At 34.6% G+C, this 7726-nt stretch overlaps 1 long non-coding RNA gene across 1 annotated transcript; it reads left to right on the forward strand.

The window, feature by feature from the left end:
- Window positions 1–3405: 3405 nt before the first annotated feature.
- On the forward strand, window positions 3406–3955 carry LOC122143576. The gene is made up of 3 exons (XR_006159232.1): window positions 3406–3518; window positions 3742–3783; window positions 3886–3955. It is a non-coding gene; the product is annotated as an uncharacterized LOC122143576 (long non-coding RNA).
- Window positions 3956–7726: the final 3771 nt, after the last annotated feature.

The following is a 7726-nucleotide window of genomic DNA, read 5'->3' on the forward strand; positions in this document are numbered from 1 at the left end:
TCATGAAGAGTTTGATCACTGTTCTGTAGTGAAACGTGTAATTCACCTCCATCATTTCAGATTCCTGTAAAATAACACAAAAACAAAAGCTCAGAAGGAGAAAAACAATCCTGATGTTACAGATGCAAAACCTACAGGAACTCAAAAACAATCAATGACAGAAATCTGAAGCAATTTGAGAAGCTGTTGGAATGTAATGCAGAGTTAAATGCATATTATAATATTTGTAACTGTAACTGACATATGGAAAATGAATAAATTAAAAACATGTCTAAAATCACTACTGTGAACACATTTATTTTTGTAGTACATTTATGGGAAGGTGTTGAATAATGTTACTTTTTTGTTGTAGTAGTGAAATTAGATAAAAATTTAGAATTTGAAAGGCAATTTTAGTGTTTCTACAAACTCTGTTCCCTTTCTCACATTTAAATTAGCAGAACTGTCTTCAGATTTTAGTCTCACAGGAAACTCAAGTGCTCTGCAGGAAGTTTAATGGTTTATTTTTCGCAGAAAAACACCCTGAGAGTAGTGCTTATGATACAGCTTGTGTCAAGATGATTTACGACTTTGACCTTTGACCTTTTGACAGTTGAACTTCCGGTGACCTTATGATGGATGGGTTGAACTTTCGGAATGAGTTCATGGGTTAACCTATGACCCCTCCCCAGGCATCGATCATGTGGTTTTGACAGAAGCTTAATAAGACCTAGTTAGTTTTAAATCGTGTTTTTTTTACGGGTAGTATTACGGTATACGAACCCTCCCCAGGCATCGATCATGTGGTTTTGACAGAAGCTTAATAAGACCTAGTTAGTTCTAAATCATGGTTTTTGACGGGTAGTTTTACGGTATACGAACCCTCCCCACGCATCGATCATGTGGTTTTGACAGAAGCTATTTGCCGGTTGTTTGAACTTTGTCCCAGTTAGGTTGTTTGAACTTTGTCCCAGTTAGATTGTTTGAACTTTGTCCCAGTTATACGGTTATGCGTGTATGTGTGTGTGTGTGTGTGTGTGTGTGTGTATATGTGTGTGTATGTGCGTCCCACTCCCATTACTTTTATGAGCAGTATATAAATGGGGTCGGTGTGTTCTACATTTATATATAAAACATTCAATAATTTATATAATTAATTATCATGCTAAAGTGAAAAAAAACATTTTAGTTATTTCACATCCATATATAAAACATCCTATCCTTTATATAATATAGATTATCACACTAAAGTTGAAAACACACCGTTCTTTATATTCTATACTTTATATAATATACATAATCTTAAGCAATTTAACTAAGGTTGAAAAAAAAATTCTATCCTTTTAAAAGGTTATAAATGAAACGGTTATAAAAAATATACTGAAACCAATCCGCCTACCTTATTTTAGACCGAAGCTTCAGCTTTGTGAGAAACGGGCTCGCAGCTCCATCTGTCGGACTCTCTCTGAACGACCTTACCCTGTCTCAGAATATAGGGACCCTCCGCGCTGTCAGACAGACAGAGAGTGCGCGTGCCCCGCAAGCGCGAGTTCTCAGTGTCCACAAACGGTTATAAAAAATATACTCAAACCGACTGTTTCAGATAAACAAAACCATAATATCTTTAAAGACATTGTTAATTAAAAACCATCGTATCTCATGCAGGAGTAGCATGTTTTTAACAGTTTTCTGGCGGGTGCATCTATGAATTACGGTTGGTCAGCCCCTAGCACATGGTTTTTGACGGGTAGTTTTACGGTATAACGAACCCTCCCCACGCTTCGATCATGTGGTTTTGACAGAAGCTATCTGCCGGTTGTTTGAACTTTGTCCCAGTTAGGTTGTTTGAACTTTGTCCCAGTTATATGGTTATGCGTGTGTGTATGTGTGTGTGTGTGTGTGTGTGTGTGTGTGTGTGTGTGTGTGTGTGTGTGTGTGTGTGTGTGCGTCTCACTCCCATTCCATTCATGACCAGTATATAAATGATCTCGGTGTGTTCTACATTTATATATAAAACATTCTATACTTTATATAATTGAATATCATGCTAAAGTAGAAAAAAACATTTTAGTTATTTCACATTCATATATAAAACACATCCTATCCTTTATATAATATAATATAAATTATCACACTAAAGTTGAAAAGACACCGTTCTTTATATTCTATCCTTTATATAATATACATAATCTAAAGCAATTTAACTAAGGTTGAAAAAAAAACATTCTATTCTTTTAAAAGGTTATAAATGAAACGGTTATAAAAAAAAAATACTGAAACCAATCCGCCTACCTCATTTTAGACAGAAGCTTCAGCTTTGTGAGAAACGGGCTCGCAGCTCCATCTCTCGGACTCTCTCTGAATGGCCTTACCCTGTCTCAGAATATAGGCAGCCTCCGCGCTGTCAGACAGACAGAGAGAGTGCGCGTGCCCTGCAAGCGCGAGTTCTCAGTGTCCACGAACGGTTTATAAAAATAAACTCAAACCCTGTGTAGCGGGAGTACCATGTTTTTGACAGTTTTCTGACGGTTCACCTATGAATTACGGTTGGTGCGCGGCTAGCATCTCTCGTACCCCTCTCTCTCTCCCTCTCTCTCCCTCTAATGCCTGTGTACACCCCCTAGCGTCTCTCTTCCCCGGGAATTTACGGTGACACGCTCCGACCCTTGCTCAGCTTCCCACCTATTGAACAAGTTCATTCATAGAACAAGGATGACACCCAGCGGTCACTCAACACCGATTTCTTTCACGAACACCTTTATAAATTTGACGCGTTCAAACGATCACTTGAACCAGAAAACTTTCTCGGACGGCTCTCCAAGACAATCGCTCTCCAAGACAATGGATAAAAGTGAGTATTTTATCATTTCATGTTATCTGATGGTAGCGATATTTTAAATACTATTAATTGATCAAAGCGTTTTATGCTATTTTTTTTTTACAGTATATGATGCCTTTAAACCATATTGCATTTCATTCCTGTAAATTTCTTCAAGTTTTTGCTGTCTTATTTTATCTTATGGTAGTGATATTTAAATACTATTAATTGATCAAAGTATGTTATGCTATTTTTACAGTCTACGATGTTATAGCGTTTTTTAAACCATATTACATTTCATTCCTGTCATTTTCTTCATGTTATGCTGTTTTATTTCAACCACTGATAGAGATATTTTAACACTATATTCATAAAGTATGTGTTATTTGACTATATCGACGCATCTATCGTCCCAATCACCGCCAGACTGTTTGTATGAAAAAAAAAAAAACTTTTATTTTGAAAAGACGGCGACATCCTGTTGAAAAGACGGTGACATCCTGTTGAAAATACTTTTATTTTGAAAAGACGAGGATATCCTGTCGACATGCGCTTAGCTTTTCCGTGCTTCAATTCAGTATAGGATTTCAGAAAAACAATTATGTGTCCGTTAAATCAACGTTTTACCACCGCGTTATCCGTTCGTCATCTATGAACACGATTTTCCTGGTTGCTAACTGCTCTCAGTGAAACGGATATGATGGTGAAATGGCTCCCTCCGGTGAGTCTGGGGTGAAATGATCCTGTTATAGTGAAAATTGTGCCATCTCTGGCAGTTGAATGTTGTGTGTGTGTGTGTGTGTGTGTGCAGACTGTCTCTGTGTGTGTGTGTGTGTGTGTGTGTGTGTGTGTGTGTGTGTGTGTGTGTGTGTGCTCCATTAATCTAGCAAATAAAAACCCTCTTCATGTGTTTTAAACAACAGGTTTTTTATTTTTTATCTCAGGTTCAAATATTGAGCAGCAAGCCTTTGACGGTATTAATACATGTAAGTACGTATTAACTATTCTTTTTATAAATTAAAATGAACGTATTTTAATTTTGTCTTTTTATAAATTTATGTTTTTTTTTTTTTTTTCTTAATTCACAGTGGCCGCGATTGATCCAGACAGCGCAGCCGATGGTAAAACAAGATCCATCTCCAACATTTTTTATGAGAAATCAAAAGAGAGAGATTTAAAATTTTCTCTATTTTAAATGGTAATATATGCCATCATAGTAACATATTACCGTAACAAATAATTTTTCATACATTTAAACATGTATTTAGCTTATTGATCTTATAAAACACTTTTCTCTTATTTAAAAGAAGTTAATAAATTGTAATTACATATATAACACGATGTATAAAATAAACATTTAATATAGTTTTAGGTCACAATAAATACGGCTTACATTTTTCTGTGAACAATGATGTCCATTCCGTGAATGAAATGTTTCCAATAAAATAAAACGCATTTAGTTTTAAGACAAAACGTCCCAGATCGTCCCAGGGTTAAACACCATTCTGAAATGAATGTTTCAGACCCACTCAGAGGAGGGGGTACTTACAGACCAGAAGATCTGAGGTGTTATTCCTTTAACCTTTTTTTCGAACCGAATGTTATGGCTGTGTTAATAATGAATTCAAAGCCTAATCTTAAGACTTTAAATAAACATTTTTTTCCCTTACATTTCCTGTGGTTTTTTGCTTACATTTCATCTAAAGTATAATTTATTCCACATCAATCACTTCAGCATCTTAAAAGTTTCTTATTTTAAGTATCATCTTCAATGTTTTGATCACCTCTCACATGTGATGAACATTTAATCAAAGTCTTTCTTTATGTTTAAATATAGAACGAAAAATATTTATCTCGTTTTAAATGGATGCGAAGGATCCTGTTTGTTTGTAACAGCGCAGACGCGACTCACCCATGTCACCTCAAACAATCTCAAATATTTAGATGAAGTTTATGTATCTTTTGGAAAAATATTTTCAGAAAAAGACCCTCGATTCTATTCAGTCATTAAAAATGGTTCGGGCAGATAGCTTTATGCCTCTGTGGACCCATGCATTGAATGTTTCACATATGGAGACTGATTTAGCCGATGCCTGTATGTAATTCAGGAACTTTGACCTTTACTACCATTAGGCTATGTTATGCTTCATTTAAAAAAGTGTGTGTAAACACGATATAGAGTTTTCACATATGAAGCAAATCTAGCCGTGAAATTGTCATTATCTGACTTTTGCTACGGTCGTAAACTTTACACATACCGCCGATATTTTCACTAACAGAACGGAAGAGTCTTTATGCATGCTCTCTGTCGCTGTTCAAAAAATAACACTATTTGAAAACAAAGAGCTACAGTAATTCAAGTCATGTACGAATTATCAGTCAAAATATCACCTATACATCTAACGGTTGTTATTATATTTGATATATTTTGTTAAAAGTATCTTTACTGTCCATACCATGTATCGTTTAAATATTTCAAAAACCATATTATATTCTTTAATAAAAACATTACATTTAAAAAAATGTATATTATTATTAAATTATGCTAATTATTCAAACTAACAGTTGACTTCTACGTTATCCACCATCACCTTACAAGCATAACATTTCAAACGTACTGAAATCATTTCATTTGGAAACAAAGACAAATTTCTCAAGGACGATGCATACCTTGACTTACAACTAAAAAATCAAGTCAAGAATCTTGGTGTGATTCTGGAGTCAGACATTAGTTTCAGCAGTCACATTTTAAAGTACTTTTACTCGTTTATAAATCACTCAATGGCCTATGACCTATATACAATGCAAATATATGCTTGCTGAATATAAACCTAACAGACCCCTCAGATCATTAGGATCGAGTCAGAAGTTACAAATACCGAGGTTTCACTCAAAACAAGGGGAGTCCACTTTTAGCTATTATGCCACCCGCTTTTTGGAATCATCTTCCAGCAGAGATCAGATGTGCTAAACATTAGCCAAATTCAAAACTCATCTGTTTAGCGTGCATTTTACTGAATGAGCACTGTGCTATGTCCGAACTGGTTGCACTGTATTTTCTAAAACTAACAATTTCATCACATTAAACTTCAAATTAAAAGTTTTTTAATTCCTTGTTTTACTGTTGTGATTATTATTATTTTTTATGATTATTTTACTTCCTTTTTAGTAAAGCGCTCTGAATTATCATCGTCTATGAAATGTGCTATATAAATAAACTTACCTCGCCTTGACTAACCTACACATAAAAAATGCAAATATGTTCAACATGTCTAAAGTATAAGTCTATAGAAAGAATAAAGCATCCTGATAAACTCATTGACTTAGCTTAACAACTTTAAAATATAATCTGTATGCACGATAAAATCGTACACTCTAAAAATTGATAGTACACAAAATATGTGTAAAAGGACTGATAACACGTTAATGAGATGTTTTGGTTCGTGTCTTACACGACTGTGTACGTGGCAGAGGTCTAAAACGTTGGACTTCTAGATATATGCACGCTCAGATACCCTATATAAAAAGACTCATATCTCCCTACTATTTGTGAAGTACATGGTCATTCCCTGTTGCGATGATGCAGTTTAGTGATGTTAGTGATGCAATGTCCGATTAATTTTCGCGAACCGATTCTTTCGGGGGAATTTGGTTCAGTAAACCGCTTCAAAGAACAGATTCGTCAGTTCCTTTAGTCATCATGCAGTGATGTCAGTATACTTTTAGTTGATGTTTATATCAGTGTCATGTTATATCAATGAAACATTCAAATAAACGTATCTGTGTGATCGCATATTGCTGATGATTGTCTTTTGTTCCTTTTAGTTGATGTTTATATACCCCGTTTTTATGCATTGAGCCTTCATGTCGGATACGAATCACAACTGAGCAATTTTGACTAACCTACACATAAAAAACTGTGGATATGTTCTACATGTCCAAAGTATAAGTCTATAGAAAGAATAAAGCATCCTGATAAACTCATTGATTTAGCTTAACAACTTTAAAATATAATCTGTATGCACAATAAATCGTACACTCTTAAAAATTGATAGTACACAAAATATGTGTAAAAGGACTGATAACACATTAATGAGATGTTTTGGTTCCTGTCTTACACGACTGTGTGTTACTAAACAACTTTTTATAAAGTTTTAATATAAAAGATAATAGTTTGTTTGCAATTTAGATGCTTTTATTATGAAATCACACAAAGGAACCATTGTTTGTTAACACATTATTAATTGAAATAACGCTATGCGTTCATTTTTTTGTCCGTCTACGAAAAATGCAGCGAGACACAAGGCCTCATCTTACTATGTCTCTGTACATTTAAAACTTAAAGTTGAAGATGGTGAGGAAACACTATTTTCTTTGTACGGGTCTCTAAACACGACTTTAATAAAGCAGTTGTTTTAAGCGAAAGCAATGATTCAGTCCGTTTTGTTCAGTCGTAGTGCTATAGGCATCCGCCTTTTAGTTTTGTTCCAGGAAAACGGGTATGACTGTAACTGAGTGTTGTCGTGTCTGGTTTTAAGAAATCATGAGGTCAGCAGCTTTTAACATCTCTTAATTTTTCACAATTGTAAATGTATGTTTAGCTTAAATATGAGTTCTTAGTCAGTTACAAATGTGTCAGGCGTGAAACTATTTTTAAATAGTCATAATAAAGTTACAGGTTTACGGTAGTTGGACGAACACTCGGCAGGGTGTTACTCAAACAATCCTCTGTGTTATCTTTTAATAAAATATTCCATCGGACATCATTAAGACAAATTCTGTAACAGCGTTCCATAAATGAATATAAACATACAAATATTTATAGAGGTAATAAGAACAATTCGGTCTAACAACACAAACAAAAATGATTGTTCTAACTCTTTCACACACTAGTCTTATTCCTGGTAAGTAAGCCTAAAATTGATAGAT

The sequence above is a fragment of the Cyprinus carpio genome, unplaced genomic scaffold, assembly GCF_018340385.1.
Source record: "Cyprinus carpio isolate SPL01 unplaced genomic scaffold, ASM1834038v1 S000006455, whole genome shotgun sequence".
Classification (NCBI taxonomy): domain Eukaryota; kingdom Metazoa; phylum Chordata; class Actinopteri; order Cypriniformes; family Cyprinidae; genus Cyprinus; species Cyprinus carpio.